Source organism: Myotis myotis, unplaced genomic scaffold, assembly GCF_014108235.1.
Source record: "Myotis myotis isolate mMyoMyo1 unplaced genomic scaffold, mMyoMyo1.p scaffold_m19_p_4, whole genome shotgun sequence".
Taxonomy (NCBI): domain Eukaryota; kingdom Metazoa; phylum Chordata; class Mammalia; order Chiroptera; family Vespertilionidae; genus Myotis; species Myotis myotis.
The window spans coordinates 85,405,565-85,422,783 of NW_023416346.1; the positions used below are offsets into that span (position 1 = coordinate 85,405,565).

The 17,219-nt window shown below is 48.6% G+C and overlaps 1 protein-coding gene across 4 annotated transcripts in view; it reads right to left on the reverse strand.

Annotated features, from left to right (window-relative positions):
• STARD8 (StAR related lipid transfer domain containing 8) overlaps window positions 1-17,219 on the reverse strand; it is a 39,272-nt gene that overhangs the window by 20,754 nt on the left and 1,299 nt on the right. For 2 of the 4 annotated variants that reach the window (XM_036305507.1, XM_036305508.1), the window contains exon 1: window positions 11,307-11,520. The exons of 1 other annotated variant lie outside the window; for it this stretch is intronic. The gene's annotated coding sequence lies outside the window, so the exon portion shown is untranslated. Of the gene's footprint in view, window positions 1-11,306; window positions 11,522-17,219 lie in introns of those variants that run through there. One more of the 4 variants, XR_004966986.1, reaches the window with a different exon arrangement.

The window sequence follows — 17,219 nt, forward strand, 5'->3', positions numbered from 1 at the left end:
AAATGCCCAGTCATCCTGATCTGTTCTCTTTCTGCTCATGTATTTAGTCACCAAGTTCTATCAACTTTTCCATCAAATGGTCATGGTTTTCCATACCCAACCGTGCTCTAGGTTCTCATGCCTGGATTATTTCAGTCCTCCAAGTTCCCAGCATCCAGCTTCTCCTTTCAACTGGTCATCCTGCCAGCTTCTTTTTCCAAGAGTCCAGCTCTGACCTGGCCACTCTTCTATTCTGCAACCTAACGGGTTCCCCACAGCCCACAGCCCAGGATGGATATATCAAACTGCTATCTACCTAGCACTTGCGGTTCTCCACACTCTGGACCCAGACTGACTTGAATATGCAAACTCCTACTATTCATCAAGGTGGAGTCAAAAAATCCCTTCACACGAAGGATAAGTTAAATTAAGTGGCCCCCAACACATTTCCATTACCTTCTCAAAAGCACAAGTGTCTGTCTCTCAGACTCAACCAAAGCTCAACTCCACTCGGTTCTATTGGTCTCAGAATCCTCACTGCAGTGTGGTAAGGGCTACTGAATATTCTGGCAACATCTAGACAGGAAGTTCTGCTTCCCAACTAAATGGGGTATGTGGGCCTCTGACTCCACCCTCTTCTCTGGTAATCCACACAGCAAGGACACAGAACTAAGCACACACTTGCAACTCAGCACATTGGGTAACTGGCACAACCTTGCCCCAGGGCAGTAATCACAGGACCAGGAACCAAGGCCCAAAACTGTGAGAGAGAAAATAAACTGTTCCTGAGGGTGGGGACATTCTGGCTTCAAAGAGCACTGAGCTTTCCCATCCCAAGCTTTGGTAGGACATCGAAGCTTACTTGAGAGAAGGGACACGCACCACCTCCTGCTTCCCTCCCTTGGCCTGTAGTCTTGGTGCTCACCCATTTTGACCCTGTGCCACCACTTCTACATCCCACCGCCTTGCCTACTTCCCTTTCCTTTTTCTGAAGCCAAATATAAACTCCCGGACAGGAAATGCCTTGAAGGAGCCTGTCCCCACCCTGAGATCCAGAGAAAACTGTCTCTGACACAAAGGAAATGAGCTTGAGAGAGGTAGCCTCCTCAGCCCAGGCCTAGTCTCCCTCTGAAAGCAATGGACACAACCACTCCCCTGAGCCCTGTGGTCAGATAAAATGAGGGCTGTGATGCTGAGCACAAAGAGAAGGCAAGGGCCTAGGGCGTAACAACATTCAAGCTCAGACCATAGTGGGGTGAAGGGAAACAGAACTCCAAGTGGTGGCCAAAAGGCTACCTAAGAGACTTAGCTAGTTTGGCTTGGTGGATGGAGCTTCTACCTGCGGACTGAAAGGGCGCATGCCCAAGTTGCGGGCTCGGTTCCCAGTGTTGGGTATGCAGGAGGCAGCTGATCAATGATTCTCTCTCATTGTTGATGTTTCTATCTCTCTCTCCCTTTCTCTCTGAAATCAATAAAAATACATATATATATATATATATATATATATATATATATATGTGTGTGTGTGTGTGTGTGTGTGTGTGTGTGTGTGTGTGTATTTAAAGGCTACTTAAGACCTTAGAACATAGAGGTTTTGAGGTATAGTGGGAAGAGTAACAAGCTAGCAATCTGAAGACATGACTTTTCGTCCTGCTTTTGCTACTTCTTAGCTATACCTATGCTTATTATTGATAACAATATTTATGCCACTGAATGTAATTATATATAATTAATAATATACACTAATATTAATAGAATACTTATTATATGCCAGATTGTATTGGGAGAGACTTAACTTCTCATGCCTCCATGTTCTCATCTGTAAAATTGTGATATGATCATAGTACCAACAACATGAGGTTTTTGCAAGTATAAAATGAGATAATAATAACAGCCAAAAGGTCATTGTTATCTCCCAGGCATTTCTTTAGCTACTTTTTATATGGATTATATAATTGAATCTTCATGACCACCCTGTGAGATAAGCGCTCTGATAATCTACTTGACAAATGAAAAAACTGAGGCCCAGAGATAACAATTACTTGTCCAAGATCAGCAGCTAAGAAGTGATGAAGCAAGATGCAAAACTAGGCAGCCTGGCTCCAGAGTCAGAGCCACCAAGTTAGAATCCTCCTCATTAAACAGGGGAAATGGCCTAAGCCATAGACACAAAAAACATGTACCAGGATTTTTAAAGTATGACTCCTTAGCCTGAAGTAAATTCCCATCAGTGGAGAAAGCAGTCGGTCATCCCACATCTCTTTTGGTCCCTACAACAGCCCTGTCCAAAGTAGGCCTACTGCACAAGTGGGAAAATTGAGGCTATGAAAGGTTAAGTGGCTTTTATTGGACTACAGATGGGGCTAAGAACCCACCTAAATTTTCAGAGCCCTCCTGTTAATCTGTTACCATGTCAGCCTCCCGAGGATCTCCCCTCAAATCTACTCCCCCTTGGCTGTGCACTTATTCAATTAATATTACCTGAGCACCTACTTGGTGCCAGGACCTATGTTGGCACCAAGATCTGGAAACTGGGGGTGGAGAGGAAGCCAAAGTCCCCTGGAGTACTTGGCCAGAGCTGCTATCAGGCCCATCCTTCTCAGGGAGGCAGAGGCTAAGGTGGGATGTCCTTTGTAGCTGGAACTTGTTTGGATACAAGATAACAGAGAATGAGCTCAAAAGCAATAGAGTTGGCAGGTGGTACAGCCTGAAGCTTATAGCACCCAAGGGCCCTGAGGGGCCCTGAGGTGGAAACGTTGTGGGGAGGGCTACAGCTTTTGCACAAGAGCCAGCCCCCCACCCACACACCCAAATCTAGCATGGGCCATACCAGCTGATGGGATTAAAAAATTAATCCAGCTAAGCCTCTTGCTTATCTCTTACCACCCATACCTTCTAAATAATGCAACCTGGTTATCAAGACTGTTCATTAAAATGCCTCTTCTTTCCTGGTGCCACCCAGCACCATGGTCTCTACCCTCCAGTGCTGGAGGGTATTAATCAAGTGACCCTGCTACTGCTGTCAGAACCATCCCCCATCTCCCTCCTGCACACCCTCTTTCACCCTAGTGCAGTTCTGCATCAAACCCAGACCTTCGAGTTTTCTTTCTTGTCCATCTGTCCACCTGGGGAGGGGGCAAGCAAAGATCTGGGGACTGTCTGCCTAGGAGTGACTGATCTCTGGTGGGTATGATAAGTAGTCAGGGACAGAAGGGAGACTCAAGCTCAGCTCTTGCCTCCTGGCCAGGCATCTGGGAAAAGGAGAGGAGAGGTATGGCATAGTCGCTAAGGGTGTGGGCAGTGGGGTCAGTCTGCCTGGGTCCTGATCCCAACTCCATCACTCCCTACTTGTGTAACCTTGGGCAACTTCTTCATTTAATTTCTCCTTATCTCAGTTTCCCCATGTGTAAAATGGGGATGATAAGAGCAGCATCTACCTTTAGCATTGTCAAGGGAGTTAAGTAACTTCAAATCTGTCAAGAACCTAGAGGAGTTCACTATTGTTATTGGTATTCTTATTGGGACTACAGCCTGTTGCAGTGTCACAAATGCCAGTAAAGGAGGCCAGAGGAAGGGAGCCCTGTAGCTGACCATGGCCAGGGAGAGCTTTTCTAGAAGAGGTGGAATCTGAAATGACAGAAAAGTCCAGAGCCAATGCCCAGGAGGTGGCAGGTTTGAGCACTGCACATCCTAATTTAAGGGAAACACAGCAAAGTGATGAAGTGGCAGAAAGTAATACTAAACAACAATAATAAGAATTATGTTTATACTATTGGCTTTAATACTGAACAACCCCATGAGGTAGATACATATCCCCATTTTATAGCTCACAAAATGGAGGTTCACAGGCATTAAATCATTTGCCCAATGTCACAAAGTGTTGCATATACCATTGTATCCACTCTTCACCATGACACTCTCCTGACCCAGGGGCCATGTGTACAACTCAGAATGTATTTGTTTCAGCTCCACTCTGGCTCCTTTCCCACGTGCCCCTCTTTGTTTTTTCCCATTTAGAAGGTCCTATTCAGGTGGGGGCCACTCAGGCCAGATATCTGGGACAAGGGCTTCCCAAACTTCCTACTCCTCGCCAGCCTGGAGCAAAAAAGCTGGCTGCAAGTGCCTATCTCACACCTTAGACAACCCAGCCCAGATAAAGAACAGGAAATCCTCGACCACCTCCTCTGGAGGTTGCTCCCTCAACCATGGGAACAGAGTTTCAGCCTGTACAGAGGTTCCTCTGTGGTGGGGAAGCTGCAGAGTCAGCCCCAGCTGCCTTTGCTGTGGGGTGTGGTTTGAGGAAAACAGGGAAGACTGAGTGTCAGGAGACCTGGGTTCAAAATCCTCTCTTCCTGAAAACCACGCCCTTCCCCCTTCCTGGGCTTCAGGTAGAGATCATCCAGAGTCACACTAGGGGGATCACACTGTCTATCTTACTGGGCTGCTCTGAGAACAGAATGGGATCATGGAAGTTAAAGTGCCTTGGAAACATTAAAGACATGGGAGAATCCATCATTGTCATCACTGACTGCTAGAAGAGGAATGGCTGAGTTGGTGTTTCTCCCTGTCTGAGTCACCCTTCTAGGCTCCTCTGTGGGCATGGCTCATACTCATTTCTGTCTTCAATGCTTCTTAAAATATCTCTCCCCACCCCCACCCCCCACCCACCAGCTCAAGAGACGAAAGCAAGTGGCAGGAAAGTGGTATACACTGGCAGCCCTCACATAGTACACTGCAGTCAACTCATCAAGGTGGGTGCCTCCTCTCACCAGGACTGCCCTCTGCTATGGGGGCATGAGAAGGTGACTGTTCCCTTGAAAGGCTTCCCAGTCATAGGAACTGGCTGGACCTGAATGATGAACAAATCAGAGAGAGCTGTAGGAGGTGTCTGGACCCAGGATTCTGTAGTTCAGGAAAAGATCATGCAGAACTCTTCTGGGAAAATGCAGGCTAGAAATAAAGAGGAGAGTGAGGCGCTTCTAGAGCCCCATTTCCCACCCCAAGGGCGACAAATAGTAGCATGTGCAGAGGACAGTAATGGGGCTGGGAAGAGGACTGGTCCCAGGGCCCTGGAGGAGCACCTGTAAGAGCTGAGGCTGTTTGGCCTGGAGAGGATGAAGGGGGACTAGGATTCTTTCCTCAGATCTCTGAAAATCAGAGAGAGCAGACAGGGTCTAGGACTCTAGGTGGACTCAGGGAGAAGAGCCAGGGCCCAGGGGTAGAAGTCACAGAGAGACAGAGTTCAGTTCAGCATAAAATAAATCTTTTGGACATTCCATGGATGAAAGCAACTCTCTTGAAACATTGCACTACTAGGTATTGAAGACAGGTGAACAGGAACTTCACAAGTACTTGGCAGGAAGACCCCAGCTTCAGAAGAAGAGTTGGACCAAGTGCCCTCTAAAGGCCCTCTAAAGGAAGTTCTGCTTCCTACCTCTGGAGCACCATGGGAGAAAGCATAAAGGTGACTAGAGCTGACTAAGCCCTCAGCCTGTTCCCACAGAGTCCTGGGATCCCAGCAGCACCTTGGGCTGGTACTACCCACAGCAAGCAGGTCATTCATTAACTTGCAGCTGAATGGGTCAGAGGGTGGCCAGCTAGGACAGACACAAACATGGGGAGGGGCTAGAGCTCAAACTGCAGGAAAGTCCATGCTCAAGGAAAACCCAAGCTGTGGCAGTGTGAGACTTGGCAAGCCCAAACTAGCAGCCAGCTGAGGATATTTAGTGGCTGGACCTGGCAGAATTTGAAGCCAGCTCACCTTTGCCTGTGGATAAGAAAAGGGTCTTGACTGGGAACACATTTTCATAGCTTAAAGGGAGCCTAAGAGACCACTAAGTCTATGCCACCTGCCCTTCCCATTATAAAGATGTAGACACTGAGACCCAGGGAAAGCAAAAGTCTTCTCTAAAGTCAATGATGGAGAGGTAGCTATGGAGAGGCACACCTAGAAGCCAAGTTTCCTGACTCTATGGTGAGGCCTGCAGGGTTCACAAAATGTTGATCCCTTTTCTTCTCACTGAAACTGCAGTAAATGGCTTGTGGTCTAGAGCAGGGGTGGGGAATGTCTGGCTCATGGACCATATATGGCCCACGAAATCATTTGGTCTGGCCCTGCCAAGGCATTAGGGGTAAGTTAATTAAATGTTTGACCAATTATAGCAGGCTAATTTTTAAGTTGATAATTTTGTATGACCCTCGAATGTTATAAATATCCAAATGGCCCTTGGCAGAAAAAAGGTTCCCTACCCCTGGTCTACAGCTTTCTAAAAATGAACCTGGGACATAGCCTGACCCTTCCCAACTCCTTCTGCTTGTCAAGATACAGGCTCTCTGAGGAAGGCTGCCTCTTCCAGCCCGGCAGCTAGCAGTGTGGCTGACAGCTGACATCCCAGGCTGGTGTGAGGGACCCACAGCTATGCTGAAAACAGACACACATATGGCTCCATCTCACCCCAAGTAATCGTAGACCCTTCTTGCCTTTTAGACTTTTAAACTGAGGTCAGGGCATCAACTGCTCCTAGAAACATCCTTACTCCCCTCTAAATCTGATGCCTAAAAAAAACCCTTACCCCACCACCCACCTGAATCCCTATTAACTCAATTCCCTTACCACCTAAGGTGAATGTGTGTCCTTGAAGCAATGTGAATTATTACTTCTGTTTGCCCAAGTGAAGACAGTGGGGCAGAAGTTTAATTGGCCCCAGAAGTTCCCACTGGCTGAATGTTTGTTAAAGCTCCTTTGGGCGAAGGTGAGGGTTCAGGATGGTGTCCCTTTAAGGCGAAGCGTGGACAAGGAATTGGTTAACGGCCATTCCCAAGAGGTGACTTTCCAAGGTTGTTATTATGTGGCTCAATAATTAACCAAGCAGTGGCAGGACCCCAGGATTATTGGAAAGGAGCCACTCCTTTCCCAAGGACAGCCCAAGAGCAGGAGGCTGCAAACAGGGAGAACACCTGTGGGGTCTTTCAGTCCCTCTTACAGCCTGCTCTGGGGCAGTGGAAAGAGAGGCCTGGATGAGGGAAGTTGTCCCTCAGCCTCACATGAGGGTGGAGGAGGGCTGGTCCGGATATGGAGGAAGTCAACACACCCTTGCTAGAGTGGGAGGGAAAAGCGAGACAGTGAGGGGTTTTATCATGAATGAGAGAGGAAGCTCCAAGCTGGGCCATCGCGATTAGATGACAAATTGGGAAAGGCGCTCATCCTGAATGCATCCTGTTTTGCTCCAAACTGGCCTCATGGGCCAAGCACAGGGGAGGGGCTGGGAGGAGAGCAGCTTCCCAGGAATTCTCCCAGGCCTGTTGACCTCGAGCTCCTGGATGGCCTGGAACTGGGAAGGCAAGGGAGAAAGTAAAAACTCTCCCATGTACCAGTAGAGAACCAGGTACAGAGTTTCCACAAGAAGCCTCCACAAGCCTCAGAGCTGGAGCCCCAGAATCAGGGAGGATACACTGTAAAATGAGGACTAGAACTCCATAATCCCTCCAGCTCGAACCTTTCCTGAGCCTCTCTTCCAAGGTTCAGCCCAAATATCACTGCCTCTGTCAGTCACCTTTCCCTTAATCAAAAGCACTCTCTCCCTGGTCAGTCCTACCAGGGAAAAATGTCCTCCTAAACTACTGGAAATATGAAAACTGCCAGGATATGTAGTGTATTAAGAGACTTTTTGTTGTGATAGTGGTACCATAGCTGTATATTCTGAGTCCCTTTCTTTTAGAGCTACATATTGAACTATTTATGGATAAATTAAGGTGTCTGGGATTTATTTCAAAATAACAAGAAAGATGGAGGTGTAATTAGGGCAAGATTGGCCACCAGCTAATGGCTGTTGAAGTTGGGTGATGAGTACATGGTGTCTTAGTACACTAACAACCATCTCTACTCTTATATTTGTTTGAAATTATATATATATATATATATATATATATATATATATATATATATATATGCCTAAGCAACCATTACAACAGAATGACCAGAATACCAGTCACTATGACATTCACTGACCACCAGGGGACAGATGCTCAACTAGGAGTTGCCCCCAGCCCATAGGCCTGCCAGCCAACCTCCTGGTGTCCCCCCCCCACCCCCCTGCCCCAGCTGGCAGGTTCCAATCACCTGATCAGGGCTGGGCCCTGGACAACAGGGAACCAGGGGTGGGTGGCAGCGGACAGGGGCAGCAAGGGAAGGAAGATGTGGGGAGGCAGGGAGGCGGGGAACCTGATCCGCCCTGATCACTGGCCAGGCCTAGGGACCCCACCCGTGTATGAATTTCATGCACCAGGCCTCTAGTTTATAATAAATTTTAAAAGCCCTCTCCAAGGTAAGGGCCTGACATGTCGTGTATTATTTATGCTACTAACTTCCAAACTAGATGGTAGATTCTCTGAAGGTGGGGTTTCATTCTATGTTCTTAAAAAAAACTGAGCAATAAGCCTGGACTTAATCATTTGTACAGCACTTTGTAGTTATGGATCACCTCAGTTAATTTAGTGAAGTGGAAAAAGTGGGGAGAAAACCAAGACTCTGAGAGGTCAAGCAGAGTGGCAGAGCCTGGATACCCTGTTCTTTGCTGCATACCACCCTGGACCCCCAAGGAACTTAGCATCCAGTTCTACTGCCCCTGCCAGTTGAAGTAATAGGTACAGCAACAGTCAGCATGCAAGTTCCCAAGGTGGAGGGCTGTGCAAGAAGAGACTCAGAATACAAACACAGCACTTCAGACTATGGCTCCCAATCCACTGATTCAAGTTTACCAGGACCCGCCCCCTACCACACACACACACACCAAGACCCTAAGTCACAGATGAATAGAGCCTTCATAAACACTTGACACAACAACTGTGTGCCCAACCCTATGTTCAACTACTCTGTTTAGGGTTGCAGGGTGGAGGAGTTTACACTTCCCCTCCTAAAACCGTTGCATCTCTGAGATTACCAATCTCTATTTTACCTGATAACAACCTCCCAAAGACCAGGGTTATGACACTCTTTCTACCCAAACTGAGAACCCAAGGGAAAAGTTCTCCCTATTCTATTTAAGTCAGAGGCAACTCCTTCTTTTGGCCAGAGACTCCTCACTCCACCTTCCCCAAGAAGGTAGAGGCACAAGCCTGCCTTTGTTAAGCCTACCATCATTGAATCTGAACTTCCCATTGCTGCAACAGGGAGCTCCAGGAATCTCCTAGCAGAAAAGTACCAGCAGCTGCAATAGCATCCTGACCAGGGACTCTAACTGCTCCTCTCTTGGGACCTTCTTGCTTTCCTGTCACTGCTGCTATCCCTATACCTAGGCTCCAGGAGTCCTTTGTTCTTTCAGTAGCCCTAAGAATTAAACTGTAAAACTTTAGGAAGAGAGAGAGGGTAAAAGTTAGGGCATCTGTGTGCCACTTTCTTTGTTCCTCTGCTCAAACTCAGAAGGTTTGTGCTTTAACAGGGAAGCCTCACCCTCAACACGCACACAGGGTACGAGCCCCTTTTATACCTTCAGCACCTCTTCTTGCTCTAAACACCTCCAGATGTCATCTCCCAACAGCCTTTTCTCTCCATATTAGGGAGGGGAGCCACAGACACACAGAGAGGGTTAGCATAATTCTCCAAGAGCCACTTAAGGAGTGATAAGAAGGCAAGCAAATAGGGGAGACCAAACAAACTCTGTTCACATGGTGTTTTCTAGCCTTAATTACAGAGGCCCAGGTAGCAGAAATCTCAAATCCCAAAGCCAGAACACAGTTGGACAAAGGCCAAATCCCCAAAACAAAAACCATCCCAAAATGTCCAGCAATATGGTAGACGTAGCTTTAGGGTGAAAGAATGCCCTGCTCCCAACATCATCAATCCCATCACACCTTCCCACTTGCTCCATCAACCACTCAGAAACCACCTGCAGCCACCACCTTCTGTGCCCTTGGGCTGCCTGCCTTCTCAATACCCAGACTAGAATTGTCTTCCTCTATCCCAGGAAGATGAAAGTGAAGGGGAAATTCAGAAATCAATAAGACAGATGGTGGGTGGGAACAACAAACTCTAGAGTGGGGATGGGAACAGGTCCCACAATAGGAGTCAGGGTTTGAAAATAGCCCTGGGAGTGATTCATCACCCTCTTCTCTGGTCTGAAGACCTGGGTGCTTCTAGTGGGAAGGAGACAAGTCAGAGCCCTCCAGCCCAACCTCTGGGGCAGGGGTGGGGGTGGAGGTCTGTGTTGGCTTCACCCTTCTTCACCTTCAGTCTGGATGTTCACTCTCCCCACCACAGCTAGTTTCTAGCTGGCTTAGCTACATAATCACCACAAAGCTTTCCATCTGCATACTCCTCTTACCACAGGCATCTCAGAGACAGCTTTTTACCTGCCAGTTAGGACCCTGTACCCATGCACTAAGTCATGAAATGTCAGGCGGAAGAGACTGGCCCTTTAGATCCCAAAATCTAATCAGTGAACCACCTGAGTTGCAGTTGAAAACACCGTGGCACACACAAATTGCATGACTCTCCTAAGGTCACATGAATTAATGGTTGAACCCCAGTTTCCTGAGTCATAATTCAGTGCTCAACTTTAAAGAGTCTTTGGGAGAAGAGAAATTAAGAGAACACCAGACTCTCTAATTCGGAAATCCCCAAAACTTCTACTAAAAGGCTCAGGATTTCTCTAATCCAAAACCATTTTGAACTTCATGAGGAAACTGAACCCTGAAAGATGCAATTTATCCAAAGGTTTTCACTTGATCCCTGCAGCTACCCTAAGACCAGGAAAGTCCAGGGCATTTCTCAGAAGGGAAGGCACTGGCCAAGGGAAAGCCCATAGTGCCCGACCAGGGGCTTCCTGGAAATGCCTTCAAAAAAATAGAGGGAGGGGGGTAAGAGATCAACCGAAGGACTTGTATGCATGCATATAAGCATAACCAATGGACATAAGACACTGGGGGGTAGGAGAGGCTAGGGGACTGTCAAGGGCGGGGGGGAAAAAAGGACACATATGTAATACCCTTTGTAATACTTTAAGCAATAAAAAAAAAAAAAGGAAAGGAAAAAAAATAGAGGAAAGAGGAGAGGGTAGGAGAAGCGGCATGACCGGGTTCAGAGACAGGAGTCCCTACCCCCACCCCCCAGCTCCAGCCCCCTTCGGAAACCCCAGAACCATGGCCACAGGCCAGCCCTGGAATAACGGGCGGGCAGCCGTCTTCCACCACCCCACTCGTGGGGCTTCCCTGGGAGAAGCGTGGCCGGCAGGCTCAGGAGGTCCCCCAATTTAGGCGATTCCGACCCCAAATTCCAAGGGTGAAAGTGGCTTGGCTCGCTTCCCCTGTGTGGGTCGCGCCCCAACTCCTACCAGGAGGCCGCGTCCACCGCCTAAGGTCTGAGACTCAGACACAGTCACCAGCGCCAGCGAGCAGGAAACCAGCGCAGGAGGGACTGCTCCGTCCTGGGCACGCGCAGAGCCTGGGGTCCGGCGCGGGTAAAGGTGCCAGCCAGAGAAGCAGCTGCCTTGGCTGCTTAGCTGTTGTCAACCCGAGGCCACTCTCCTCGCAGGTGGGGAGGGAGCTGCAGCGAGTAGGGCAGTAGGGACGCCCCGCCCAAGTATAGGTCCCTCGACCAATGAGGGTGCAGTCCGGCCTACCAGACTCCTCAGAAAGTCCTACAAATTGTGGTGGGCGGGTCTCTGCCTTCCAGTTCCTCCAATCCCCTCACCCCTGCCTCTTCCTCAGGTCACACCAATGGGGGCACGGCGGGAGGTGGGGGTCAGGGCGGTAGCCGAGAGCCAGGGACTGAGTGAAGAAGCAGGAGCGAGTGGGCCAGGGACACAGCCTAATATTTATTGACGTCTGTAAGTGTCTGGTATCATGTAGGGGATTTAAGTACATATGCCATGTGCACGGGAAGGTTCCGCAGCTTGCTGAAGATAATTTACCAGGAGTTCAGAAAACACAACTTCTGTGAGATTTCAGATTAGTAGAGGCAACCAAGAGAGAACTGGGACGTTAGGTGTTTGAGCAGGAAGTTGCCATTTCCTCCTTGCCAGGCTCCAGCATTCTGCAATGTTCCCACTACTCCCAGCTCTCTACCCCAAGTCCAAACTGTAGGCATCTGCATTAATCCTAGCAGGAGAGAGCTCCCAAGAGTTGTGACAGCAAGTACCACAGAAAGCCTGTTTAAATTCACTAAGGAACAGTGTTGAGATTTGATTTCTCTCTTGCCTTTCCTCACAAGGGTCCAACACAAGTTCACAACCTTGATTTTATTATTGAATTGGGGACTCCTATTAGCCAGGGAAGGGAGTACACAAGAGCCCATATATCCAACCACCATCCTCCATATTTACAAGTACAGAAACTGAGAAGAGATGTTCACTCAAGTTTACCCAGTAACTCCATGGCAGGGACAATACCTGCATACTGGTTATTTTCTCCATACCTAACAGATGGGAGAAATGAAACTGAGGCACCAAGAAAGCAGAGACTGCATTAATGTAATTTGTTTGCTAGAGTACCCAACACAGATGAGAGCAAAAACTAGTGATTGTTAGGACAGCAACTTTCTTAAAGTCACCAGAGGCAATGGCAGAACCAAACTGGAATTCTCCTACCTTCTTCCCCTGCTAGCCCTAATGAGAATCAGAAGAAAAATGATGAAGCAAGGCTACCTCCAGTGTGTACCCCTCCTTTCCTCTCAATGGCAAGACTGTGGGTGGCACTTTGTTCAAGGTGAGCCACATCCCTGTGTATCTTGGATGTGTATGAGGCCTGTACACCGGAACTCACTCATGGATACAAAACCCTACCCAGAGTCAGGAACCCTTATGATGGGTGGGAAGGGAGCTGACTTTCTGAGTCCAGGCAGTTATATCTGTCAGCATCCCTAAGGCTTTGAGTTGGAGTCAAATTTGTCTTGCTTCTGGGGAGTGCTAGAAGGATATAAAAGTGTGCATCCTTATAAACTGATGAACAAAAATAGATACAGAGGCAGAGCAACATTGAACAGACTGTCAAACTACAGCGGGAAGGCCAGGGAGGATGGGGGGGTGGTGGTAAGAGATCAACCAAAGGACTTGTATGCATGCATATAAACATAACCAATGGACACAAGACACTGGGGGGTATGGGAGGCTAGGGGAAGGTCAAGGAGAAAAAAAAGAGACATATATAATACTCTTTGTAATACTTTAAGCAATAAAACAATTTAAAAAATATATTTAAAAAAGGAAAAAAATAAATAAAAGTGTGCATCCTGCAATGATCCTATAGCTTCCTTAAGGGTAGGAAACCATGCCAGAACCAATTCCTTCCACCCCATGGCACCATGCACAGCGGGTACAGCAGTTTCTCAGTAATGCTTACTAATAGGTGAATGAATGCCTAAAGATATGGAAGGGACAACCATGAAGAAATTACAATCATATGAATAATGAGCAAACCAAACTTATGTTTTAGTAAATACATTTAACTAAATCAGATACTTAGCACTTCTTGCTCCCCAAGCCACCACCACCTCCCAACCTAGCCAGAGTCTTGCATATAACAGGTATTCTGTGATGGTGCCTGGAATGGAGGAGGAAATGGTTCCTTTTCACAAGCTCCTTTCTGGGCTGCATCTTGAGTGGCTCTGGAGAAAACTGGAGCCTTTAGTTTCTTGGCATAGTTTTTTCCACAAGCCCCAACTCTATTTTTTTCTTGCCAGAAGCTCATATAATTAAGCCCCCACTCTTGAGTGTGTGTCCCATAGTTCTGCTGCTGTCCTGAATGCCTGCTCAGCCACCAGGCAGGAAAATGTAGAGTGCATGAGGGCTGGCTGAAAGCAGGTGAAAAAACCTTGGGTGTATACATGCATGCATGTGCTTCTATGCCCAAGGCATGGGGCTTCCCTCATTCTACTACAACCACAGTTCAGCTGTGTCATACAAAAGGCAGTATAATATATTCTGAAGCCAGATAAAGCCCAACTCTGCTACTAACTATCTGTGTGACCTTGGGAAAATTACTTTCCAACTTTCAGTGTCTTGATTTACTCATCTGTAAAGTATGGACAATAATCACAACCCTGACCTCACACAGCTGTTGAGCAGATCCACTGGGCTAAATCACACTTCGAATGGTGCCTGCCTGGCACATAGAAAGTGCTTCTAACTGTTAGACATGGTGACAGGCCTGGATCAGAAAGTAGGAGAGCTGGGTGTTAGTCTCAAATCTACCATTCTGGCTGTGTCACCCAAGGCAAGTCATTGTGTGCTCCTACCATCAGTCTCTTCACCTGTTAAATGAGAGTAAAGAACAATCCTAGCAGGCAGAGTTGAAACAGTAAATGTGAGGGTATACTGTAAAGGGTGGTGACAGTTGGCAGGATGTCACTGAATGTGTTGCAGAGCCAAGCTTTTGCCAGGGCTAATCAGCCCGTTTCTTCTAGGCGGTGGCAGAGAGAAACTCCATATACTATTACCCTGAGCCTCACTCCAAGACACTTGGGTTCTAATAAGTGCCTGAGTAATTACAACAGTCCCTACACCTTTCCCTGCCTAGGAATGGGAGTTCTGCAGACTGGTGCAGGCAGACCCATAGGCCCACACTGAAACGGCTGAGGGTAACATGGGAAGGAACCAAACAGACCCTTCCACTACTCTTTTCCATGGAGCTAAAGGAACAGCAGCAAATAATTCCAGGAAACTCAGCTGGAAAGGAAAAAGGGAGAGAAGATGCCTGAAGGGAAAATGAATTGCACTTGGACAGGCCCATCCAGCACATGATCTCACACTTGCACACACATCTCTGCATGCCTCATCAAAAGCCCACCAGTAAGGCTTGGGAGGGTAAAACTTGCTTCCTGGTTGTTTGGGGCCCCCACTCAGCCTCATGAAAAGGGGCTATTGATCAGACTCCCACAATGTGGGATAGTTAGTTACAGCTCATAAAAGAAATTCTGAGGAGACATGGCCATGGCAGGGGGTTTGCACTAAGAGGGGCAGCCAGAATAGGGCCAGACATGGGGAAATAGAGAAGTGGTAGTGGGGGGAGCTTGCAAAGGTGAGGGGAACACAGGCATTGCCCACTAAATGAGCATTGCTAAGTGGAGGTGGGGAATAGAAAACCAGCTCCTGAGAGGAGCACAAAGACTCTTTCTCAGCCCAGAACCCAGGGACCACCGTGATGGTGCTCACCCCACACACCAGAGACCCTGGAAGGGAAGGAGGAGATATGTGCTAGGCTGGAAGCCCTGGGCTGGTTGTGCAGGGAGCTGGAGCATTAGCCAAGCCAGGCACAGGCCAGGAGAGTTTCAGGGATCACTTACCCTCTGTGGGCTCCCCTTCCTTAAGTTAGGACAGAGAGGCACTCATTCCCTCCCACCTGCCTCCTAGAGCCATTGAGAGGAAAGTGTTGGGATGGCTATCAGGCCTCCAGGCACCTGGACTAGGCAAATTGGAGGCAGAAAGCCAAGGCCCACTCAGTGCCTGTCCCTGACTCTTTCCCCAGACACCCAAAAGCCTGTCCCCTTTCCCCCAACAAACACCAAAGTGTCAGCTTGATGATGGGAGGGCTCCCAGCATCCATGTAACAAACCCACCAAGCCATGACAGTGTGATGGGTCTCATTTCACACCCAGGATGGGCCCCTGACCTGGATTTACTGGCCCATCTCAAAGGGGCAAGAGGTTCTCTGCTGGAGGCAGATGGAGCACCCCACTTCCCACAGGGAGGTCTTCCTGCCTTGGCCTAAACGAATAGGTGAGGTCAACCTGGACAGAGCTCTTGGGAATTGTGGCACAGACACCCAAAGCAGGATATCCACCACCCTCCACACCCTACCTCAGAGGAAGGTCACAGGGTAGTGAGGGAAGATGAGTAAAGGCAAACCCACTTCTAACACAAACCCCCTCATACCCTCCCCATGCACACATACAAGCAGCTGAGGTCAGAGGAACCCTCTCTCTACTCTTCCCCAACAGGCCCCCTCTGCCTGATTTAGTTTAGGCCCTCAACTTGCTCCCTCCTGGCTAGGCTCCGTTTCCTAATCTTAAAAAAAAAAAAACACAACCAAACAAACAAAAACCAGAAAAACAAAACAAGGCTTGGCCCTGATTTCCAAGGCCCCTTCTTTCCAGCATATTCTCTGCCCCTGTGAGCTTCTCTGTGTGTTACCGTGAGGGTGGGCCCCCCAGAAAAACAATATTCATGGGGCTTCTGCAGAGGAAGGGGGTGGGGGGGAATGAGTGCTCTCTGAGGGTGGGGAGTAGCTAAGGGCCAGGCCAGAAAGAACAGAGGAAAAAAGGAATGGGGAAGGCTCAGGTGAAAAGCAGGGAAAAAGGCGGGGATCTTGAAGCCAACCAGGCCTAGAAAACTGGGGATCTGACCTCTGCCTCCAGCACTGTCCCCAGTTCACCCTGCAGCAATGAATACCCAGAGTCCCTGAAAAGAGTTCAGGATCCTTCCCCCTTGCCTAGGACCCTTACACATGAACCTCCAGGGAAGGAGCTCCCAAGACAAAACCTGGGAGGGTGAGGAGGAGATGGAAGAAGAGGAAAGATGGGGCTCTTCCTTCCTATCCACAGGCTCCCACATCAATCAGCCTGACCTTATGTGCAACCAAATCTGTTGCCCATGAAGCTAGAGGACTATGAGGGGGGCGGGGTGTAGTTTTACAGGCTATGCCCAAAGCCTGGCCCAGTCCAACCCTGTGATTATGGTGCTCCAGGACTTGGCAATCTCAATTCAAGCAGACACAGCCAGTTCCCTGGACACCCACCCACCCTGTCTCCTTTCCCTGAAAACAACCACAGAGGCCCCAGGATGACATCAGAGAGGACCTGGAATGTGTGATGAGACCTGAGTGCCACTCAACAAAGCATCTGGGCTCTTCTTGGTCTTGGAATTCCTGTCCCCTCTCAATGGGCCCTTCTCCAAGTACAATTATCCACCCCTACTCTCCAAATACCCTTTCTGTCCCTCCCTCCCTCCTTTCCTCCCTCCCTCCCTCTCTCCCACCCTCATTTACTCACTAAAAAAGTTCTGATCTGACTCTCAGCCAGGGCCAGGGCTAGGGCTTCCCTATACATATGTATCAACCTGTTGTCAACATGGGAACCCAGGCACCAACAGGGGACCTGGACTATAGACCAGGACAGATAGGCCCAATAGTTGGAGTGTCCCTGTCTTCCTGGCACTGCTATACCAGTAGAGGAGACAACAGTAGCCCCAAATGGAGAATGCCCAACCCAGGCAGGTGGGCAGCTAGGTCAGGTCGAAAAGGACAGGGAGAGA